Below are 26,026 nucleotides of genomic sequence, written 5' to 3'. Positions count from 1 at the left end.
GACAGAACAACCAGACAGCTGATCAGAAAAGAATAGGAGGACTTGAACAACACCCTAGTCCAATTGAACCTATCTGATATGTAAGAAAGTTTATGTACAGTCAACAGAATACATGCTCTTCTCAAGTGCACACAGAAGAGTCTCCAGGCTAGAACACACTGTAGGTTGCAAAAAAAAGTCTTAACTATTTACTAAAACTAAAATTACAGCAACTATCCTTTTTGAACAAAATTGACTAAAACTAACAATCAGTATCAGAAAGAAAACTAGAAAATTCACAAATGTACATAAATTGACAACACATTCTTAAACAACCAGTGGACCAAAGATAAAATCAAGGGAAATAACTAAAATGTCTTGAAACAAAAAAATAAAAAGAAAATAAAGCACAACATACCAAAACTCATGAGGTGTAGCACAAGCAAGACTAAGAGAGACATTCATAGTGATAAATATCTACATTAAAAAAGAAGGGAGATCTCAAATAAAAACTGGATTTTATAGCACAAGAATTGGAAAGAGAACAAACTAAACCCAGAGTTAGCAAAATACAGGTAAAAGTAATAGAGATTACAGCAGAAACAAATAAAATATAAATAGAAAATTAACAAAACTAAGAGTAAACCAATTTAGACTACCAAAAAGAGATAATACTGAAATAAAATTATAAATTAAAGAGGGGATTTGCAACTAATTTCACAGAAATTAAGATAATAAAAGACTATATTTTAAAACTGCATAGAAGATTATGAAAAAGTATACATCTACAAATTGAATAAAATAGAAGATATGTGTAAATTCCTAGACACATAAATATTCTAAAACTAAATTATGAAAAAAATGGAAAATGTTAACAAACATATATCTAGGAAAACCTCTCAGAAAAAATTCTAGGACTAGATGGATTCACTGAAGAATTATAGCAAATATTTTTTTAAAAATTAATGCAAATTTTTCTCAGGGTTTTATGAAATATTGAGGATAAAACAATTTTTCCAAACTTACTTTATGAAGCAACACTTACTCTGATACCAAAGCTAGACAAACAAACTACCCCCCCAAAACGAACAAAAAACATTAAACAAATATTTCTGATAAATATGAATGCAAAAATACTTCAAGAAATGCTAGCAAGCCAAATTTAATAGCACCTTAATAGGATCATATGTCATGAACAAATAGGACATTTCAGGGAATCAAGGACTGTTCATCATATGAAAATTTATCAATATACAATTTGTTAGTATACTAACAAAATGAAAGGTTAAAAGTCTCACTAATCATCAAATAAATGTGAATTAAAACAACACTGAGTTACCATCTAATTCTAGTCAGAATGGCCATCATCAATAACTCAAAAAAACAACAAATGCTGGAGAGGATGTGGGGTAAAGAGAATGCTTCTACATTGTTGGTGGGAGTGTAAACTAATACAACCTCTGTGGAAAACAGTATGGTGATTTCTAAAAGATCCAAAAATTGACCTTCCATACAACCTAGCAATCCTCCTTCTGGGAATGTACCTCGAGGAACTCATATCACTTTATGGAAAAGATACCTGCACACACATGTTTATAGCATTATTCACAATAGCAAAAACATGGAACCAACCGTGTTGCCCATTGAAAGTGGATTGAATAAAGAAAATGTGGTACATATATGGTGGAATATTATGCAGCCATAAAGAAAAACAAAATTATGGACTTCATAGCAACTTAGATGGATTTAGAGTCTATAATACTCAATGATTTGTCATAGAAACAAAGATCTGAGTACTACATGTACTCACTCATAAGCAGACCCTGAACATTTATCATAATACTGCAAGAAAGGAATTGGATGTAGTGGGACACAGCCAGGGGAGAGAGAAGGGAGCACACAACATCAACAAAATGCCCAAACTTCACCTGTACGATGACCACATATATACCTAACCCTGAATTGTATCCCACATCTTTAAAATTTAAAAAAAAATTTTAAATCCCATGATTATTTTAATAGATAAGGGAAAAATTTGACAAAATTCATCACCCATTTTAAATTAAAAAAACACTTAGCAAATCAAGAATTGAAAAAAAATCTCAACATAATAAAGAAATTACCTCAACATTATAAAGGTTCTATATTTAAAGTTCACAGCTACTATGATACTGGTGAAAAAAATGAGTTTTGCTGCTATAATCAAAAGCAAGGCAAGAATGTCTGTTTTTTTACCCCTTCTGTTCAATCAAATATTAGAAATCCTGGCTAAATCAATTAAGCAAGAAAAAGAAATAAAAGATTACTAAACTGGAAAGAAGAAAGGAATTACCTCTGTTTACAGAGGACATGATCTTATTTGTAGAAAACCTAAACAATTCCTTGCAAAAATTGTAAGGACGAATAAGCAAATTCAGGAAAGTCCCAGGATAGGAAATCAACATACAGAATCAGTTGTGTTTCTATGGTAGAAAACATTTTGACGTCTATAAATTAAAAATCAACCCCAGTTATGACAGCATCAAAAAAGAATAAAATACTTAGGAATATACTCAGTCAAGAAAATAAGACTACAAAACAGTGATGAAAGAAATTGAAGAAGGAACACATAAATAAAAAGACAGAATGAAAGAGTTAATATTATTAAAATGTTAATACTACCCAAAGTAATCTATAGGATCAATGCAATTCCATCAAAATCTTGATGTCACTTTTTATTAAGATATAGAAAAAAAAACCCTGAAATTAAGAATTCAAATACTTGCCAAATTATAAATTTCAGTCTATTTTATATTTTTTATCACTTAGCTTTTTGGTACAAAGCCTGCATACAATTTTATGGACAGTTAGGTTAATTTTATTTTTAATTTAATTTACTAACAGTAATATATTTTGATGGTGAAGACTCGTTAAGTGATTTTCACTACGTAAAAAATATAAGCTTTTGGGTAGTAAAATAATACAAACTTAATTTCTTCCACTATACTCTCACAACAGGCTTCTGTCACAGCTGTATGGAGATTTCTCACCAACAGCAAGGAACCAGTAAATTATGCAGTAGACACCACCTGAGAGTCCTTTAATTCAATTCAATTCCTATACTACCAAGAGATAACAGATCTCACAGGTTAAGAGCTCAGTTCCAAGAGACTCTTTTCCACTTCTGATGCCTATTGCGAGCTTCAGGTTGTTTTATCTGTGCTTCTGTTGACTATACATTGGGGTTCTCATGACCTCTCTTAGGGTTTAATTAATTTTCTAAAGTGGTTCACAAAATCAGGGAAATATATTTATAGATTTACTATAAAGGAAATTACAAAGAGTAGAGATGAAGAAACGAATGGGGCAAGGTATGGAAAAAGAAGAATAAAGCTTCTCTGCCCAAGTTAGGTAAAGATTCTTCAGAAGCCTCCATGTGTTCAGCTATCAAAATCCCTCTAAACCCCATCTTTTTGGGTTTTTATGGAAGTTCCATTATATAGGCATGATTGATTAAACCACTGACCATTGGTGATTAACTTAGCCTTCCGGCCCCCTCTTCCCTCCCCAGAGGTTGAAGGGTGGTACTAAAAGTACCCACACTAATCATAACTTGGTATTTCTGGTGACGAGCCCTCATCTGTCTTTAGGGGCTGCCAGCCATCAGCCAACTCATTAGCATACAAAAAGACATCACTTTGGAGATTCTAAAAATTTTAGAAGTTACATTGCAGGGAATAGTGTCAAAGATCAAGTATATATTTCACTATCTTACACTCTGAAAAAAAACTTAAGTCAAATCAAATCAACATTAACATTTTCATGCAAAGCTTAGATAAGGATGGATATTGAATGAAGGAAGGAACTTTTTGTTTTACATTAATAATCTTCATGGTACAGCATAGGTAACTTTCAATGGCAGGGAGCAAGCCTTTATTCAGATTTTTCCCTTAGACCTGAACAATGTGCTTCAAGCTTGCAGAAGACATGAAACTCCTGAGACAAAAAGGGAAAGACTTTTATTACTCATGGCACAACAGGCAGCATGAACATCAATTCTATTTGTCCTCTGACCAAGACGGTTTGAATATTCCCCGTAACTTTATTAAACTTTAGACAGATTTCTTCTTGATTTTAGGTCTTTGACTTCCTTTTTCTTAGAGCAGTTGTACTGATTAACTTGTCATTGTAAATTCTTTCAATGCCCCTTCGAAATATAAATCATCTCCCAGACTCTTGCTGGTTTTACAACCGGAGAATATCTGTCTTAAGGATTTGAGAGCCATCCCTTTAAAATACAACGATTAAGAAACATAGCCGGGCTCGGTGGCTCAGCCTGTAATCCCACGCTGTTGGGAGGCTGAGGTGAGTGGATTGCCTGAGCCCATGGGTTCGAGATCCGCCTGGGCAACTTGGCGAGACCTCATCTCTACAATAAATCAAAAATTAGCTGGGCGTGGTAGCATGCATCTGTAGTTCTGGCTACTCGGAAGGCTGAGGTGGAAGGATCGCCAGAGCCCAGCAGGTCAAGGCTGTGGTGGCCAGGAGCGGCCACTGCACTTCAGTCTGGGCAACAGAGTGAGACTCCAACTCAAAAAAAAAAAAAAAAGAAAAGAAACATAGAGTCTCTACTTCCCCAGCTCTTTGGGAGCATAAGTTCCAATTACTAAACACACATTGACTCCTATGCAGCTAGCATCCTTCAGTACTTTTCTACTAGCCTACTCAAATACTTAAAACTCATAGCCTTTTGTTTCAGTGAAGTTGAATGTAATCTCTTTTCCTATTGCAATAGTTTTAATCACTATTGCAATAGTCTTGCAAAAAGCATTTCTTGACTGTTTAACACCCTAGGGTGATAGGTTTTATCACTGTTGAGCAATACAGGCTTAGGGAACTCCAGTCTTATAAGGGGTTTGCTAGCAAACCCTGTCTCGTAAGGGGTTTGCCCAACCTTTGCTCCAGAGTGGGAGGAAAACATAATCCTTATTTTCCTCATTAGGAAACAATTCTCTCTGATCCGGAGGGAAACCCTATCTCTATCTTCCAAGGCTCTTTGCTATTTCAATGCATATCTTATGGACAGTTTTGTATCTAAGCAATAATACAACATACATATAAATGTTTTTCATTTGGTATACACAAATTTGAAAATATTAAAAAATTCATTTTTATTGCTTGAAATAAAAAATTCAAATATTCTAGTTATTCAATCATTTACTATATTAATGTATTTAATGTAGAGCTCAACAAAGTTTTTTTGGGTTGCATTATATATATATATAATTTGCCCTGATCAAGAGTTACAAGATTAAAGTACAGTAAGTCCATGTTCTCCAGGAATTCCAATATAGTAGCTAAATAACTTGCTAATTATGAACTGCTTTCAAAGAACTCACAGAGACAGAGCATAGAGACAAATACAGAATTTCTAGGAATGATGATAAATCTATCAGCAGAAAGGAGGTAAGGCCAGATTTTTTTTAGGAAAAAGTGTAGAAAAAAAAGGTAAACTGGCTTTAATATAGGGTATTTGAGGAGATAGTAAATAACATTTGGGAATGGCTGTGACTACCTAGAAAAATAAATGCATGTGTCAAAAAGGAAAATTTAGGCCACCATCAGGAAGTTGGGCTTTATTTGTAGATGATAATATACCATTTAAGCATTTTAGCAGGGGAGTTCCATGCATAGTTTTTGGATTTCAGAAAGGTTATTCTAATAGCTGGAAGTGAGTTGAATTAAAGAGAGGCAATATTCTAAACAAGAACTGTAATTAGAAATTGTGATAGTCTTGAATTAACTCTAGGGAATGTAAACTCCCAAGGCCTCTTTTCCCATGGTACATTCATTGCAAAAATAAACTTGGTTTATTTTTTTACTCTTGATCCAAAATGCAAAATTGTTTCTCAAAAAGATTTTACAGCAGCATTTTTAAATTAGAGTTTAGTTTTAAAGTCCACACACCTAATAAAAATAGACTAAAATCAAAATTATCCTTGTCAGTTTCCAAAAAAGATGTTGTTTTGAGGATCCATATTCTGTCTTTCAAAATGTACAACACTGTGTATTCCCCTATATTAAAATAGTTCACAATTTCCTCAGTAAAATATAAGGAACAGTGACTTGAGTTTAGGGTCTGTGTTTTATTAAAACTAGGTACTGTGTTTTTAAAAACTAGCAGCACATCCATCACTTAATAAAGCTCACACTATCCAAGACATGAGCTGGAACTGACAAGGATTAAGTGAGCTGCAAATTTGTATTTCCTTCCATAACTTACTGGGTCTGGAACATATATTCACCAGAATGGAAGGCAACATTCCCAACACTATTTGAATTATCCACTCTCTCTCTCTCTCTTGAAGATGTTTAGTTGAAATCAAGTAAATTAAATGCAAGTAGTACAACTCTACCTTGTTTTTACTTCCTTTTCTTTGCAATAATGCTAATTTCAGACTACATTTCTTTTTTTGGCAAAGGATAACATCACTGGTATGAGGAGACAACTCTTACTTGGCTTTTGATTTCCATTTATTCTTTAGTGAATTATATATTGGTATTTATTGCCTTTAAATTTATTAAAGTTATGACATTAACCAATCAATTTTTGTACAAGCAATTTGTTTCGGTGGATATGTAACAGAATAGTGAAGAGAGCTGATTTACTCTTTAAATTCTGATAAAAATGAGGCTTGAAAACAATAGAAGACAGCTATTCTTCTATATTAAAGAAACTATAAGACACAGTCATACAGGATTTATTTTAAAATAACAAATATTCTCAAGTAACATTATCTCCCTAAGTTTTACAAGAGGATAATAAAAATTTTAATGGATTTTTTTAAGGGAATTCATAGACTATAAAGAGAGCTGTGGCATTTTCTCTGTAAGATAGGGCTGAAGTGGGGGGACTGTCCGTCTCAAACCAAATATGGGAAAATATCCAAAGGAGAAACACTTGCAGAGTTGAAAGATAACTGCAGGCAGGCCACATTATTTTTCTCATCAAATGTTGGCTGAACTACAGCAATTTATGAACTTTATACTGCACTGGATTGAAGTGTGGTATGAAGATTCTTGAGAACTTGATTTGCATTCTTTGGAGTTTGGTAATATATATGAACCTAAAGACTTTTCTACTGGAAAAGTATAAAGGCAGGAATGTGTCTGGAAACATTTCCCATAGCAGGATGAGAAAAAAGGGATCATCATTTAAACAAAAGTTATCACATCTTTGGCATCTAAGGATATATAGAATTTTTATGGTTCAGGGAGACAGTGCATATGATAGCTTGGCTCCTGTTATTTGTGTGTATGTTTGTGGTATGGGTGTGTGACCCAACTCATAATAGAGCTAGATTGGGGGTAATAAGACATGCAAGTGGGGTTTGCACCAGTCACTGTATAACGGCATAGCTTATACCTGACAGTTGTGTAGGCACCAAGTCCCTCTAGCACTTCCATAAGACAATGAGCATGATACAAGGAGGAAAATTTCCATAGGAAAGATGGTCACATAGAAATGTTCCTGGCCATATTTCAACAGCATCCATTTTCTAATTCCTTTGCTTCTTCCCTCTACAGGTCTCTAAACCTAGAATTAAGGGTCAAGTTTGTGCTAGGAAGAGAGAAGCCATAAATATTATGTTAGATCCAAGTTTTGTTTAGATGAACTAGACATTTTAATTAGTGAATGTGTCAGGGTTACCTTAATAAGATTTTTCTTCCAATTGAAATTGATTAGAAAGCTACTGGATTAGACTCAGAGTTGAGCAAAGGAAATGCAATAAAGTATAATTGAAGTTTGAATCTGGAATGTAGTTTCCTATTTATATCCCATAGACTTCAACTTTCTACCTCCATTCAATAAACCAACTGCAAGAGTATTAGTCGTTTGACATATTTGCCTCAATATTTTCCTTTTGCTCTGCTTTAACGTCTTCATTTTAGTTACAGTAGAAGACTATATGTCCTCAAGTGTATGTGAGAAAAGACAATATGTTCACATTTTATGTTTTCCTTCATAATCTCTTTATTATCTTTTATATACTGAGTGAAATCATTCACATTCTAGAAAGTACAACAATGTGGACAATATACTTTCTTTAAAATTTCAATGATTTCAGTAATTAAAAATTAATATTATAATCATTAATTTCATATTGAATATTTCTGGTCATTGCTCTAAGGTTTGCACAGAGCTCCCTAGATCCCCTTTCAAGTATGAAGACCTGATTCCTCTAGCTGCTGGCAGTGCATTGACCAACTGTTCTCAGCTCCTACTCAGTCTCAGAAATTATTCCACCTGAAAGACTGCCTTGACAAAGTTAACATCCTTCCCTGTGGCACCCTACATCTAAGGATAGGTGGTTGCAGGCATCAAAACCCCAAAAGAAACAATTCCAGTGCTTTCTTCTGTACTTGAAACAACCTAAAGGGACATCTCTATGGATGTCAGAATCCCCAGCCCATCCTATCTATCTATCTATCTAGGTTGTGTCCATCTTCTCTGACTTTCTTTCCTGCTCTTTCACAGAGGACAATTCCAAGAACCATAATTTATACTAATGTCTACCCCAATCCTAACCCTCTTGAGAAATCCAATCTGAGACCAAAACAAGTTTTAAATTGAATCTTTCTCCAAGATTAGAAAGCAGGCTGCATATGGTAGCTCAATCCTGCAATGCCAGCACATTGGGAGGTGGGAGGATTGCCTGAGCTCAGGGATTCGAGAGCAGCCTGGGCAATTTGGTGAGACCTCATCTCTACCATAAATCAAAAAATAAACCAGGCATGGGAGTGCACGCCTGTAGTTCCAACTATTTAGAAGGCTGAGGGGGAAGGATCGCCTGAGTCCAGCAGGTTGAGGCTGTGGTGGCTGTGAGCATGCCACTGCACTCCAGCCTGGGCAACAGAGTGAGACTCCGACTTAAAATAAAAAAGATTAGAAAGCATTTACTATGACACCAGACACTATTTACTGAATAATTCTCATTTTCTCAATGGGTCCTTGATCACACAGTAAGGAGGCTTATATAGTAGGGCTGATGTGATTATGTGGTTGTACATGTGTATGCTTGGATGCTTGTACACACACACATAGAAGATATATACACATATAAAACATACACAAGCATGAATAGAGAAGGTTGAAGAATTCATGTTTGTGGAAGAAATTGGGAAATAGAAATGAAGGCTACATACAAACTTTTTAATGTGATTTAAGGAATTAATAATTTATCCCTGGGTAATGCGGTTCTGTAAGGGAGAAAATATTGACTTCTGAATTTTTTCGAATAGGCAAGTAGTAGCAGGGTGCTGAATACATGAGTAGGTTCAATGTAGAGGTTATTGTAACACATGAGGTGAGAAATGATGAATACCTGAAACAGGTGTTGACATTGGCAAAGCTGGAGATATTCATTTGGAACTAGAGTTAATGGGCATAGCAGACTTTAATACAGTCCAAAATATACTATTTTTAATCTAAGTAATTATACTTGTTCTATAGAAATAAAAGCGATATTTATTATTTAGCCACACGTTCTACAGGCTAATTCCACAGATGAGTGATAAATGATGCATTAGCCATATTATTGTTGTTCTTGTGTTTTTGAAACTGAGGAATATTGTTTTAAATTTACACATCTTTAAAGCATAAAAATTGCAACTGAATAATTTATGAGCAGTAGTACTAAGACTACTTAAAAAGAATACAGCACAATTTGAAAAATTACTTACTAAAAATGCAAGGCTATGTATGCAAGGTAAAAGATAAATGTGAGATAATGTTTTGAGATCTATAAACATAATAGTCCAGTTTGAAATTTCCAGGTATTAATGTGACATATGCTGAAGTGAATCACAATTTTAAAAATCTGAATAATTTAGGCAAATATCAAAGTCAAAATACCCACTACTTTTTAACTTTTGTAATAAATCACCACAACATTTTTCCAGTGCTAAATAAAACCATATTTAGAAACAATTTAACTATTAAAATATAAAGATTATTTGTGAAACTTGAGGTAAATTTAAAAGTAGGACACTAAGTACCCTCTGTTACTTTGATTTGCTATGCTATATATGGATATATGTAAGTATTGACTAATAACACCAGCTTTTAATTATTTCATCCTATTTTCAACTTTATATAAACTTTGTTTAGGAGATCTATTCCTAAATATCTGAACATGTAAAATTCAAAAAAATTCATAGAAAACAATACTAGAGGTCCTTAGTTTATTCAAAGAAGATTATTTGCAAACATATATTTTACTACCAAGCAAAGGTGGATATATTTTTACCTGTGATATGATAATGGTGAAAGATGTCAATATAATGATAAAGATGACTTTCTAATGAGTCCCTTCTAAGACTTGTTTTCCCTTAAAAACTACAGAAAGACTAAAAATATGAATATTCACTGCTAATAAAACCTATAATATTCATACATATGTAGAGGTAGCCAGTTCTGGTGATACAGAAAATCTTTTTTAAAAGTTTCAAACTTTAAAAAAAGTTTGAAAATAGTTCATGTTTTAAGAAAATAAGTGGAAGGACAATTTTCAATTCTTTTGCTATATTGTTTTAAATATATATATAATCCAGATTAATTTTCAAACCCTCAATAAGATTTTTTTGTGTCTTACCATCTAAGATTTTAACTATCATAACTGCACCATTGCAGTGTAAATATTTCTTTCCTCTTTTCATGTGTTCTTGACTGTTAATTCAGATTATTAGACATCTATTAATAAGTAAGTGGAATACATTCCAAGGTGAGACCAAGCTTTGTCAAACGGTCCCTTACAGGCAGCACCATAAGAGAAAAGAATGTAAAGTGTTTGCCTTGCCTTTCCAATACTAACAAGAAGTCAGGTCATATATATTTCTCCCCTCCCTTTCTCATTCCCTCCCTCCCTTCCTTCTTCCCCTCTGTCCAAACTTCCTTCTTATGCATCCTGTCTTCTTTCCTTCCTTTCCTTCTTATTCCCTCCTTTTTCCATTCTTCTTTCTTTTTTCCTGATGTAGTCTACAATGGGCATATATTGCTTTTATAATATTGAGTTCCAAGTGATATAATATAACCTTATAACATTAGGAAAAAATTTTTTTTTTTTTTGAGTTGGAGTCTCACTCTGTCGCCCAGACTGGAGTGCAGTGGCCGCCTCTGGCCACCGCAGCCTCGACCTACTGGGCTTTGGCAATCCTTCCGCCTCAGCCTTCCAAGTAGCCGGAACTACAGGCGCGCGCTACCACGCCCAGCTGATTTTTTGATTTATTGTAGGGATGAGGTCTCGCTGCCCAGGCGGGTCACGAACCCGCGGGCTCAGGCAATCCACTCACCTCAGCCTCCCAAAGGTGCGGGATTACAGGCTGAGTCACCGAGCCCGGCTAGGAAAATATATTTAACTTAAGAATGGTGATTGAGGCACTGTCTTCAAAATCAAGCACTCCTCTTTTTATCTTCCTTCTTGCTTAAGTCTTGAGCCATAATTATAACAGAAGTGTAGCAGTCGTGGTTTACACTGCACAAGAGAAAGGAGAATGTTTGACTTTTGAGGGACACATTTTCTAGTACCATTCTTATTTTTTAAAAGAAGTTCTATTAAGAGAAAATTTTTAGGCTAAAATCTGCAGATGTCACAAGTTTGATAATTAATATTAGAGAAGTATGACTTGGACAATTGTGAAATTTTAAGTACTTTTTTATGGTTGTATAGTATTCCCTATATTTTCTTTATCTAGTCAGTTCTTAGTGAGTATTTAGGTTGGTTCCTGATTTTGCTATTGTGAATAATGCTGCAATGAACATACGAGTACAAGTAGGTATCTTTTACATATATTGATTCATTTCCCTTTCAGTGGATCACTTAGTCATGGGATTTCTGAGTCAAATGATAATTCAATTTTTAGTTCTTTCAGGAACTTCCATATTGTTTTCCATGCGGTTGGAGATGAAGACCACTATCCTAAGTGAGTTGACTCAGAAACAGAAAACCAAGCGCCACATTTTTTATGCAAATGTGGGAGCCAAATTATGGCAAAAATAAAAATAACAAGCACTGGGGACACCAACGTGGGGAAGAGTAAAGAGGGAGGCTAGGGTTCAGTAATTGCTTGTGGAGTGCAATCTTCACTCTCTGGAGAATGGGCCACCTGAGACTCAAGACCCATCACTACACACTGTGTCCATGTAACAAAGACATGCATGTGTATCCTCTGAATCTAAAATAAAGACGAAAAAATTAAGTACAAATATGAAGACAGAGAAATTTAGGAAAAGATAACAGGGGCACTAAGGATCTACTTTTATGCATCTGATTTAGTAAATGCTTCTGCATTTTAGCAAAGGGACACTAAGTAAATGCAATGACAACTAGGAGATGTGTGTCTTGTGTAACAATGATCACAAGACACTGAGGAAATGGTCAAGGTATACTGCTAACCACCTGTATCAACTTGCACAGTGCAGTTCTGGTTTATACTTCTTGTCTTTGTTTAATCACTTTAGAGTTTTATTACTTTCAAGAATGTCCTGATTTTGATACTATGGTCTCCTGATTAATATGGAATCTTAAATGGAGCATGAAGAAAGAAGACAATATCTAAAATATATACAAGGATTGAAGCTTTTGTTCTATGACTGAAAAGAGCTTATTAAAAATAATGTAAAATGAAACATATGCACTCTGCATACATTGGCAGGTAAATATTTTTAAATTGAGTAAATATTAGGCAGTTTAACCATATTGCTATTTTATTCTTCACTTTTTTTACATTTAAAGTTATGACACAAATATAATGTCTTCTGTTACTGTAAAAAAAATACTTCTTTGGTTATTCTTTTTAAAAAGAGAAATGTTTGTATTTAGACAAAATAAATGATCCCTTCCTAGTTATGATTTATATGAAGAGATTACCCCCTGTAACCAGCAGAGGTGGAGAGGCTCATGTGACTATGGCTGTACATATAGTCAAGAGAGCATTCTCTGGGGTCAGCCTGCCTGATACAGACTCCTGGGTCTAACACCAATTGAGTTTTGGCCATCTTCAGATTGATGAACTTGTGCAAAATTATGTGGACTACCAGCTAAGTTAACCAATGGGTTGTTGTCCCGTTAGAAAATAAATTCTGTAAAGCCCTTAGTCATTCATATTTGCCAATATTTTATTGTGATTTAAGATTGGGAATTCAAAATTTTTAAAAGTGCGTTCTCTCCCCTCAAAATGTTTATAACTTTGAGAAGAGACAGCATTGGATGAAAAATAAATAAATTTAATGTGAAGACTGAATAGGAGAGAAAATTCCTTAATCTTCCCAATAAAGTCATAAAAGATTTGAAATAAAAGAGAATTTTAAAAGAAAAGGTAAATTCTGAAAGGTTAGGAAGAGTTGAGAAAGCAAAAGCAACATCTTTCACAAAATATAAATTTACAAGGAAGTTGCATATTGTTCAGTGATACTGAAATACAATATGTGAGGGCAAAGAGGTTGCTCATGTAGTTACAAATAAGTATATATTTTTTACCTAAGATGACTTGACACAATTAGGGAATTTTCAACAAGAGAGTTACGTGTATAATTAAAAAAAGAATCACTCTCAGGGCAAAGTGAAGTGTACACTGCAAAATTAGAATAAAAGAGAAACAATCCGTGGTATTTATCATTTTGTTTGGTGAGCTTATGATAAAATGTATCCTATTACAGCAGGATTAATATTATCTGAAAATCTCAGAATGTATATAGCTCGTAACAAATTGGAGTAAAACATGATTCTGTGTTGTTAAACAGTAGGTATTCTGAGAAATTCTACTTCATTTGTTGAATCTTAACAACATATACCTCAGATCCAATGTAAACTTAGAATTTTTATTCATATATCATATGGTAAGAGGTTTTCAGTGGAAAGACAGGTAGAAGTCAGTACAGGAGAAAAGAAGAGGAAACTGAGTGACAGTTATATTAAGTTCACAACTGTTTAAAAACTCAAGGAGTATAATTGCTATTCTTTTCTTTTGAGTGGGAGTCTCACTCTTTGTCAACCAGGCTGTAGTGCAGTGGTACACTCATGGCCACCACAAGTTCAACCAGCTGAACTCAGGTGATCCTGCTGCCTCAGGATCCTATTTCCAAGTAGCTGGAACTACATATGCATGCCACCAAGCCAGCTGGTTTTTATGATCTATTGTACAGACGAGGTCTCACCAAGTTGAATTGCTATTCTTGATTTTAATTGTTCTGCCTAACCATATTGTGTCTAAGATGTAGCTGTTTATTTTTACAGTGACCATTTTATAAAGACATGTGCATGCAGTTGACATGGTTCTGGAATTAACTTTCTATTGGCTTTTATGGAAAACTATTTTCACTGCACAGTCAACTGTGAAGCTATATAAACAGTTATATAAATTTATAAAGTAGCAATTTGACTAGCCTAATATCCTGTGAATATTCAAACATCTACATAAATGTGCTTGGCTCTGTATAGTGCTGAGAATTGGGGAGATAACTAAAACTTTTGCATTTTATTCTTAAATTTGGTCTATTGTAAACTTATGTGAAATCCTAGATACCGGCTGGGATTAGTCACTAAAGGTGTTTATTTAACACTATGAACTGATTATACTGAAAATACTGAAAAGGAGTGATTTACCCTACTTTGGCAGAAAAATGTATACAAGATGACCCAAAGGTCTCTTTCCAACTCAGCAATTCTATAAAACAATGGTTCCTCTTGCCTTCAGTAATGAATACTGAGATAAAAGTTAAATATTCTATTGTATTATTCAGAACTATTGACCTTGGTTCCCAAGGAAAGTGTTCTCATTAAACACTTTCAGGCAAATTCTTAGATATGTATTAAAATATGTTATCAACTGGTAAAAAAAACCTCATGTATTAATATCTAGATATCTTTATGTATAATTATCATATTTGATTAACAATGCAAACTGATATTAAAGTACAATTCATTATCTTCCAAAAACTATATAATAGGCTATGAGGCAAATAGAAAGTTCTTAAAGTAGATAATTTTGAGCTGATTTTTATCATTTATCTTGAGAATAATCTAGTTACACATTTATTTGTTTTTTTTTGACTTCTTAACCATAGTTTTGATTTTCTTAATTGCTGCTATTACCATAAATCACTTCCTCTGTTTTGACAAATTAAGTAATTAAATTATTAAAAAATAATGGAAAGCATACGGAGCACTAAGAATATGGAAACTATTAATTTTCAATTATTTAGAAAATACATAAAAGTATGGTATATTTTTTACTGGTAAAATGTAAGTGATGAGTCTTGCACATCATAAAAATAGAAGACTAACTTCATAAAAAGAAATGATTCGAGGTTCCATTGTAATGTCTTTGTACATAAAGTATTAAAACTTGCAATTTATTTTAACATACATTGCTTATAATAATAAATTGATAATTGAAAATGTTTCTCAAAAAAGAAAAAAATTCTGAATACTTAAAATCTAGAATTCCTGTTTTGTCTATGTTTTTTTGTCTGTTAAAGTTAATGGGTTATTAACCAATGTATGTCTTTATTTTGAAAATAAGTAACATTGAATTTGTAAACCTAGTATGGTTTGTTTACACTGGAATAACAAAGGCATGAAAAGATTAGATAGTTAAAAAGTTCAAACAGCAGCCAGAATGCACACACACACACACACACACACACGAAAACACAAACACAGACACACACACACACACACAGTGTGTATGCGTGTGTGTCTATATATATAAATATATATAATTATATGCATCTTTATCTCACTGGATGCAAACATATCTTTAGCTTCTTAGTTTTAGAATTATTATGATTGGCTGGGCTTGGTGGCTAAGCGTGTAGTCCCAGCACTTTTGGAGCCCGAGACAAATGGATTGCCTGAGTCTGAGGGTTTGAGACCATCCCGGGCAACCTGACAAAACCTCATCTCTACAATAAATAAAAAATTAGTCAGGCATGGTAGTGTGCACCCGTAGTTCTGGCTACTTGGAAGGCTGAGGCAGAAGGATCACCGGAGCCCAGCAGGTTGACACTAGGGTGGTCATAAGCATGCGTGCCACTGCACTCCTGCCTGGGCGATGGAATAAGACTTCAACTAAAAATTAATTATAATGATTAACAATCTCTAATAATTAAAATGATATAGGTGAAAAAATCAATGTTCAGAGTATATTTCTCATTATGAATAGCTGCTTCATCATGCACTTTAGACATTTTAAAACTATCTTTCACAGGCTAATGTGAAATTCATGTTAAGTGCATTTCACTCCAAGGTGACTTTTACAGTAAGTTTTACCACAGGCATGCTTTAAAATGGTCACATGATCATTAGGGCATGCGTGACCAAGGGGGCTCTGATCTGCTAGTCTGTTTGCACAGGTAGTCTTCAATAGATCTAGCATTGATCATCTGTCAATTTGTTTTGCTAATCTTATGAGGCTCACTGTAAAGAAAATAACGAAACGTTTGCAAGCCCAAAGAGAAAACACTGCAGCTATGCACTTTACTGCTATTTGACATAAACATTATTTTCAGTCAAGCTTAAAAATAGAAAAAGAAAAAAGCCACTGTATTTTTTATTTTATGAGTTTTCACCAGGTGATTGGGTCTAAGACACTGAAATTTTTAAAACAACTAATCTAGAGAGGAAGAGCCTCGCTTGTGAAGTAATACAATTAAGTTGTGTAATCAATAACAGACAGGTATCAATGAAGACATGAAATTATCATGTCATTTCATTTATCTTAGTCACAACCTGTCTGTAGGCTCAGTACCTAATAAATTATATCTAGTCATAGTTTATAAGGAAAAAGAGCTCATTTTCAGAACCTACAAATAAAGTCAATATGTGACATTTCAAGGATGCTGTGCTACCATACTTAGTGTAAAAGATGCAAAGTAACATGTATAACATATTTTACAAAAAGCTGCTTAAAGACTTACCTATCTCATGAGCTTTCTATAACAACACTATAACACAATATTTGTGTGTGTCAGAGACAGAGGGGAAGGAATGCACTATAGGTCATTATCTAGGGGAAGGAATGCAGTATTTTAAATATTCCATCAGGATAATACCTATTTGTCTCACAAAGGTACATCATTATATACAAAGAATGATTTCTATCCTGAGCATTGACACAAATAAACATTCAAATTCTGTGTATAGATGGGTGATTTACATTAAAATTTGTAACTTCTTCTATTGCTTGAATGAGAAAGCCTAATCTCTGAATATTAATACAGTATATAGATTTATGGAAGCATTTGTCATAATGCAGTAAATATTTTTACCATTTTCTAATGAAAGCATGTGTACAAAATATCTGAGTCCTACATAATTAATGTATACTTTAAAAATAAATAAAATGAAGTATAAATTCAAATTCTATGTTGTAGCATTAACATATGACTTTTTCTTGAATTATAAACCAATAGGAGATACGGACTGATGAAAAGTATTAGCATGTATGTGTAGTATGCTAAAAGGAATTAAGAATGCATCTATAACTTATATTCTATCAAAGGCAGATTAGGTCACTTGACACTTTGCTTGCACTTTCTTCTGAGTGTTCCCCTCCCCCACACACAACTGCTGTGGGGTGCTCTTCTGGTGTTTTGAATTTTACTGCACTTTCTGATTTATTTTACCTGGATTGCTAAAACATTTACCATGCTGCAGGTGTCTATATATGTTAACCTTTGACTCTCATATACCTTTTCTTCCTAAATTCTATGACTTTTGCATCACTGTATTTTTTTCTTGTTAATTCTAGAATTTAGTATTTTTTCTAAAATTCTCCACTGAAAGCATTAAACATGAATTATTTCACCATAAGAAGCACTAAAGAATAAGTCTTCTTGATAATATGCAAAACAACTTACTACTTATCAGTAATTTTTAAAACTGATACATCAATATAATGTATATTTCTTCAAACTAGTTAAATAAAAAAGAATCACTGAATTTCTCACCTTTGATGTATCGTGGGTTTTATATGCTGTTCATGAATTAAATTGATCTTCGACTTCAATATTTACTCCAATTTTTTTTACCATTTTGCCAAAGTTATTGATAGCATTTGATTTATGCCAGGTAAAAACAATTTTAATAAATTATAATCTGCTTGCATACTTATTCACTTGACATCATCCCTATATTTTCATTGTTATTATTTTTAATGTGGGTTTATTATTTATTTATTATTGTTATTATTTTAATGTGGGTTGTTATGAATTTTGGATGTGTATCTATGCTTATAATGAAGTTAAAGCTTCACATTATTTTAATTCTTTAGGAGTTTATGAATTTTAACAAATGTTCAAAGTTGTATATGAATATTTTATGTCTTTTTAAAATTTCTGAGATCTTATTTTTTAATTGAACACTGAAAATAATTATTAATTTTTCTTACTGAATAAGTATTTATCAATATTTATTCAGTATCTGTATTATGGACCATACTAGGCAATAGTAATTACAGAAAAAGCCATTAGATGCAGACCTTGCAGTACTGGAGAATTTTACAATGAGATGAGAAAAAAATGAGCAAACACATATAAGTAGTAATAAGAGACTATAGAAATATAGTGTGGGAGATGAGCATGTATCTTCTCTGCTAAACAACCCTGTCTGGGTCATCCATTCATTCTAAGTTGCTGAGATTTTTTTAATTGCTTAGATACAAGTTATTGAAGAGTCAAAAACATAGGCAGTGATATTCCTCAGTAAAATGACAAGAAGCCCAAGAAAACCAGGATGACTGGAGAAGGGAGCCTGAGGGGAAGTGAATAGTGAAATGCTGAGAAGGATGGTCATAATCAAAGTCCAGGCAACGAAGGCTATCAACCATCCAAGCTAGGTTTGGATCATACCCTTGAAATAATATGAAAACATCACAAGAATATAAGAAAGGGAGTTAAATCGTTTTTTCCCTTGGAAAGATCATATAGCACGAGAGCTGCTGACAAGACCAGACCTTGAGAGACTACTTAGGAAACCAGAGCCATAATCCAAGTGAGAGACAGTTAGGATGTGGACTCAAGCTGTGCCAGGGATGCAGAGAAGGGAAGAAAGGCATTTCAGAGATGGGCATTCGGGGGCCGAGTGTGCCAATGCTTTTGACAACTGAAAAACACCTGAATCCAAGGAATCAAGGAGATTAAAAGAAAAATACCTGAGGGTAAATGGGGATGCTGTGGCTACACGTGTTAAATATTCCATGTCACACTTCCAATATTTTAACTTTTAAAACATTTGTTTATGACATTATCGATTGAAATGCTTTTCTGTGTCCTATTCCTTTTACATTAAAAAAAATTTATTATTATATATATATTTTAACAGTTTATAAAACTCTTAAAGTTTAATTTTCTTTGCCAGACATGTCAATGTTAAACTGACAGCTATAAATTAAAGCTATATAGACAAGAGATATAAGTAATATAGAACAGGTTAAGAATACTACGTTTACCGGATTTCTTTTTTTAAAAATTCCTGTACTTTCTTAATTCCTGTGTGCTTTGCAATAGGAATAATAGGGACTTTGTTTTCTTAGAAAAGATAACATGTAAGCGTATAACACAAATAAGATAATTTATAGTATAGATGTACTTCAACAGCAGCCTGGTTCATGTTGACATCTTGGTTCTGAAGTGAAAATTGGAAGTACAATACCTAGGACATAACAGCTGGGAAAGACATATTTATTTTAGGGGGAAAAAGAGGAGGAAATCAAACTCTTAGGAGCCTTGAATCTCAAAATCATCTATTTACTGTAACACATATAAGATAACCTTAAAATTGCAGTCTGACTGAAAATTACAGCATTGACCAAATAATTTTTATCTTCATCACACAAAATATAATCTAGCAATGAAAAACAAGCCATTTTTCTTCTTTCCAGAAAAAAATGGCATAGTCTGATAATTAATTTTGAATAAAGCCTAACAAAATTTACCTGTGCCACCTATTCTGAAAATGTTACCTATAATTTAGTATTCTGGTTGTATCTTTACTAACAAAATGTTTATCCCCAAAAGCAGCAGCCACTTATATTAACTCTGGTACCAACATCAAAGGAAAAGAAATCAGCTTTAAAAATGATGCAAAAGCCATTTTGGATTTTAGTACAACATATCACAGAAAAGAATATGAATACAAATTTGTAATATATACACTCCAAAGAGTCTGTCAGTACCCAAAGTATTTTTATTGCTGTATTAGCAATGGATTTTTGGATATTTTTTTTTAAGGGCCACATAAAAATAGATTCAAGGAACAGATTATATTGAAGCCCTAGATCTGAATTTTCTACAACAAATTTCATGTTTATGTATGAAAAGTTATATAACCATATATGAAAATGTCATGAAGTATTTTCTACACTAAATGTATTCCCCAAGAGGGAAAAAAATAAAATATCTAAAATATATTAGATTAAGATTACAAGACCATCATAGATCTTTTGAACATGCATCTGTTTACAGAATTAACAGTATACAAAATGTTTATTTCATTATGGACCATAAAGAAATGAGTCAGTGACAATATCCTTGCACAACAGTATCAACTCACCTTAGCCATAAGTATGTCCTTGTTATGTATGTAAAAGAAATAGGTTCATTTACTCCTCATCAAATCATCCACAGGTTTACTTGGAAGTAAAGATGAAGGTGCAGAATTCTGTGATATGCCAAGTGTATTTATTTTTTCTTTCTTTCAAACAACATCCCAAGCATGGCATAAGTAGCCCGAAATTCTAAAATATTAGCTGGGCTTTTAGTTATCTACATTGACTGCTGGAATGTAAATTAAGTTGCCCAAATTAGCACATCAAATAACAAACCAGCCATAAAGCAGGCTGAAAAGTATTAAATGCTTCATATATGTGAGTTTTTAAATCATTTAATTTCTATAGAAAAATTTTCTTCACAATATAATGTGACAGAAATTGCCACAGGAATGATATACTGATTGCAATAAGGTTGCACGCAGCAGCAGCTTTGTATTTTATAGCTATTTTTGTTTATAAAAATTAAACCTCTCCAGTCATGCTTACCACATGGTCCTAGATTTGCAATGTATGTGAATAAGGAATACCATCTAGTTCAAAGAGAAAAATGTCATCATTTTGAATGAATTATCTGTATGAAATATGAAGTATACTACTGAACCCTGAAACATGTATGTTTAGATTTTCTTTTTGTCCAAATCCAGGCTGTTTGCAATAACTTCCTACTCATATAATGCCAAGAGGATCCGTTTGTAATTGTGGTTGTATCAGTTGAGGTTGCAATGGTGGTGGTAACTGAAGTGGTACCATTGGTTCCACCAATTATCCTGGGTTTGAAGGTGGTGGAGGAGCCACAATGTTCGTGGTTTCTACAATTTCTCCATTGTAAAAGAAAAACTGACACTGTTGAATGAATGTTTCAACAACCGATTGATGAATCTTAGTGGTAGACAGAAACTCTCGATTTTCAAAATCAGGTCTCATCAAGGTTGGCCAAAAACAGATGGATAAGTTGTCTGCTGTCATTAAGTTGACTTTATTTTGCTGACTAACCCTGTTTAGATGTGTTATCACATATCTGAATACATCATAGTTTACAGGAAAGAAATTGTTAAGAAATTTACTGTTACTTCCATTTACTGTTACTTCCATTTACTGTTACTTCCATTTACTATTACTTCCATTTACTGTTACTTCCATTGACACTAGATTGATAGTATGATCTTGATCAAACTGCTTTTGAATATTGTCTTGATCAGTTTTTTTCCCGCTAACATGGTAGAGTCCTTCAGTACATAACCCTGTATCTTACTGTTACTTCCATTTACTGTTACTTCCATTTACTGTTATTTCCATTTACTGTTACTTCCATTTACTGTTACTTCCATTGACACTAGATTGATAGTATGATCTTGATCAAACTGCTTTTGAATATTGTCTTGATCAGTTTTTTTCCCGCTAACATGGTAGAGTCCTTCAGTACATAACCCTGTATCTTCAATAAATTCCACACATTTTTCAACAAATAGTGGTATGGGCTTCTCAGTTGTAACCAGATCCTGCAGAGGCATCCCAAAGTAATTACTTTCCCAATTTCTACGTGTTGGTGGATTGAAGTTCTTAGTTTTTCTTTTTATCTTCTTTCACCTTGTGGGTTTTCTTCTTCATCTTCTTATCATCTAACTCCTGGTCGGAAGTGATTGCAGGATTATCAATACCACCTTTCCAAGTTTCAACAGGAGAAAGAAGTAGATCTTCTTCACTTCCACGATGTCTTCCCTTTCTTTTTGTTTTAGAAGTGGTAAAAGCCTCATCATCACTTGCATCTGAATGTGTTCTTCTATAATAGACTTGGTTTTACTAAACAAGGTTTTAGATTTATGTTTGTATTTTGAAGGCCTCCATTCCCCGTGACTTTTTGAGGTTCTATCAGAAAATCCATTTTCTTCATCTCCTTGTGTGTTATTTACAAATGAGTTTCGAATTTTAATGCGATTCTGACTATCATCTGGGACAACATAAATCTCATCAGAATAGGCCTTCTGTTTCTGAAAATTGTATCAATGGGTTCTGCGTAGTTATCTGAAGGATCCATATCTTCAAGATGTGCCAAAGGTACCCGGGAAGTCTGTTTTCTTGGATTTTTACCAATACCATCTTCAATTGTTTTTAAAAGGGTTGGATCCAATTTTTTCACATTCATCTTAGGTACAACTGGTTTAGGTTTAATAGGTGGAGGCATTTTATGGTTATGTTCATGGTCATGACAGTTTGGGGTACTATGAATAGGATATTCATTTCCTTCCAAATCTAACCTATATCTGGAATGGTCACTAGGTGTTGGAAGCAACTGTACATCATCCCCAATTGGGCTATAAGGAGGTGGTGCTTCTGTGTCATCATCTGAATCAGGGTAGTTGTTATAGGGAAAACAGTCTCTGGGAGATGGTAGAAAAACGTCTTCACTTTGATGGGTTAATTCCCTTGTATTATCAGACAAATAGGAATTTTCTATCATATTTTTTTTCTCTAGAACATCACTAAAAAAAAGAGTAAAGACTTCAGTTGCCGATGATACTGAGATAAAGAATACAATGCCGCAAATTTAGCAGTGATCTCAGTTGCAATGTGTTCCCCCTCAGTCATTAACTCCTTGATAGCCTCATTTTCAAAAAATCTGCTTGGCTGTCTGTAACTGCCACCAGTTGTACAGGAATGTTGTTTTGAACTTCTGATAGAAGTGCTCGAAGCATTCCCATTGATGCTTTCCATTTGGCAGAGTATACTAATATATACCCATGAACCAGTACATCTTTTCTTACTCCAATTGAAGAGTGGTATGATAATATTGTGATCTGTATCTGCCTTCTTTTTTCACCAATGATTTTATCAAGCATTAGTGAATTATTCTGTCCAACTTGAGCAGCACTGCAAGAATGAGAATCAAGGAAGGGTGAAAGAATAAGATCCACACTAAATGGATCACCACACATGGCACACATGACAATCCTCAAGTCAGCTTCTGATACATCCTTATTGGTGGGAACTGGGCTTACCACATCCAAATTGTGTTTAACTGATTCCAATACTCCTCTTAGAGCTTGCTTTATTTGGGTTTCATTAAACTTACGAGGATATGTACCAGCAGGTACATCTACAAAAGGACACTGTAACTTGTTTGCCAACTGCTGCCCTTGGTGCCTGAGAATTGGTAGATTCTTACTAATAGAATCTCTCTGATTAGCCAGAATTAATGTAAATGGAAGGTTAGCCATGTATTTATCTTTTCTTATCTGAGAAGCTTCAGTTCTTATTTTTCCAATAAATTCTCCAATAAAACTCAATGACTCAATGGAATTAAACACACAGAAGCACCTGTGTGGTTTAAAGGTGGCAGTCCATAACTGACTCAAAAAGTAAGGCGATTTGGCATCAACCGGTCGAAGATCAAGTTCATAAATTCTTCCATCTAAGGCATACTCATCATCAGTGGATTGTGTCCTTATCTCATTTGCCAGTTCTTCGGTAAGGCCATCCTTCCCTAAAATAAAAAGGTTAACTTTATCTATACTGGTACTATCATGATACAACCGTAAGCGCCCATGATCTAACTGTAAAAGGCTACTGGCAAGTAACTGCTCCACTTTAATGTCTGTACAATTTTGGCCACTAAGACATGTTTCTTTAGTGGGATGATAAACAAATCCTATGTGCTTAAGTAGAAGAGATTCTCTATCAAGTGCAAGTTTCTGTAAAGCTTTATATCTAGGTTCTTCACTCAGAACTGTATGAGTTTCACTCATTTTATCTGAACTAGGTGTTTCATTAAGATCTAAATCATAAAAAAGCTCAGAATGCTCAAAAAGCATTTCCTGAAATTCTTCTTTGGCTTTTCCCACTATTTCTCACTGATGTCTACCATACACTTCTTTGCTATCAGTCTCAGTAATATATTTGAAGGCTTCATCCTCCATAACAAAGCACATAACCTCCTCCCATGGCTATCCAGGTGAAATGAACTGAATCTTTTCCAGCGTCTTTTTGAATTTTTTCTTCATTTCTACCCTCCTCTTCTCTGATGTTAGATGTTGTACATCGTTCTGATAGACTTTTGCAGCTTCTAAAGTGCTCAGGAGGTCAAATGGGATCCGTCTATCATTAATCATTAATTTTGTCTATATGGTCAGTTTTATCCCAAGGTGTTTTTTTCTAGCACCACAAAACATAACTGGAATTCTGTTCTCTTTTCCATTAACTTCAAAGCTTCTGACCAATTCAAATGTTCGATCTCTTCCAGATTTGGCAAAAGAGTGTTAAAAGCTCTTGGTAAAGTATTTATATATTCTTCTCTCCTTTTTCTTATATGTTCCTGTTTAAGTTGTTCTATGTGTTTTGAGAACATATTCCTGGCCTTTCTTGTTCCTTCTAAGTTGGTGTATTCTTCATAATCAGGATGATTTTTTAATTTATTACTAACAGTTTTCCAAGTTGCATGATAATCTCTCACAGTCTGCACAAGTTTTTCAAACTTATCTGTTGCTGTGACAACAAGTTGTCTCTGTGTTTTATAAGCATCCAGATAGGGAATAATTTTAGGCTTGCCACGAGTTTTATCCAACATTTGTACCAGTGCAGTGAAACATGTTTCAATGTTGACATTAAATCGTGCTGATGTTTCCACCACAAGAAGGTTCTTTTTATTTGAAGCAAATGCCTGAACTTCTCTAAGATAATGGTCCACGCATTCATCACATTTAGTTGCTGCTATTATTACAGGCTTTTTTGATTTTGATAGCTGGACAAAAAGGTTATTCACAAACTTAAGTTGATCATCAAACTTCCTATTGCATCCCTGACTGACATCAATGCATAATAAAAATCCATCTACATTGAGCTTCCCTTCAGGCATTTGCTTCTGTTCAAAGTCTTGCTCCAAGCCCAGTTGATCAGTGCAAATGTACATTAGTTTTTCTGCTGACTGCAATTTAGAGGCAGCTGCACGTTTTATATATGGTTGTAAATTCGTACTCCGATGAGGCAAGAAAGTCTGGTCATCAATAAACTCTGTTTGTTCAATGACATGAATTCTGCATTCTACTCCGTCTTCACCATTTTGTGTTATGTCACCCCAGTACAAAAAGTGATCATTGTTTACCACTCGTCCTCCAAAGTCAATGGTGCTAAGCACAGAAGTATGCTCTGGATAATATTCATCTGCTTTTGAGCGTACAAATCGATTGCACAAACAAGACTTTCCAACTCCACAGTTACCTTTGTCTTTTTCAGTCCCAGAGAGTCCAACTACACTGATAGTATAGGATGGGGGACGAGGCTCTTTGTTTTTTGCCATCATGACTCTTCTCATGTCTCTACATTCATAACGGTAACCATATATACTTCTCATTCTGAAAATAAAATCATCTCAAAATATAGATCCCGAATTTCAGAACTATATTTGGTTGTTTGTATTTCCCTCATTTCTGTGCAGAAAGGTCTTCAAGATCATATGAATCATCTT

The 26,026-nt window shown here is 33.9% G+C and overlaps 1 pseudogene across 1 annotated transcript; it reads right to left on the bottom strand.

The window, feature by feature from the left end:
- Positions 1 to 20,256: 20,256 nt before the first annotated feature.
- On the bottom strand, positions 20,257 to 26,020 carry LOC103251700 (annotated as a pseudogene). The gene is made up of 2 exons (XR_503735.2): positions 21,738 to 26,020; positions 20,257 to 21,633 (listed from the first exon to the last, which is right to left on the bottom strand). The product of XR_503735.2 is annotated as a rho GTPase-activating protein 5-like (transcript).
- Between the last annotated feature and the right edge of the window lie 6 nt (positions 26,021 to 26,026).

Source organism: Carlito syrichta, unplaced genomic scaffold (assembly GCF_000164805.1).
Source record: "Carlito syrichta isolate Samal-C Ts95f unplaced genomic scaffold, Tarsius_syrichta-2.0.1 Scaffold59777, whole genome shotgun sequence".
Taxonomy (NCBI): Eukaryota; Metazoa; Chordata; class Mammalia; order Primates; family Tarsiidae; genus Carlito; species Carlito syrichta.
The sequence above is the reverse complement of the archived record's forward strand: the minus strand, read 5'-3'. Positions and strand labels throughout refer to the sequence as shown.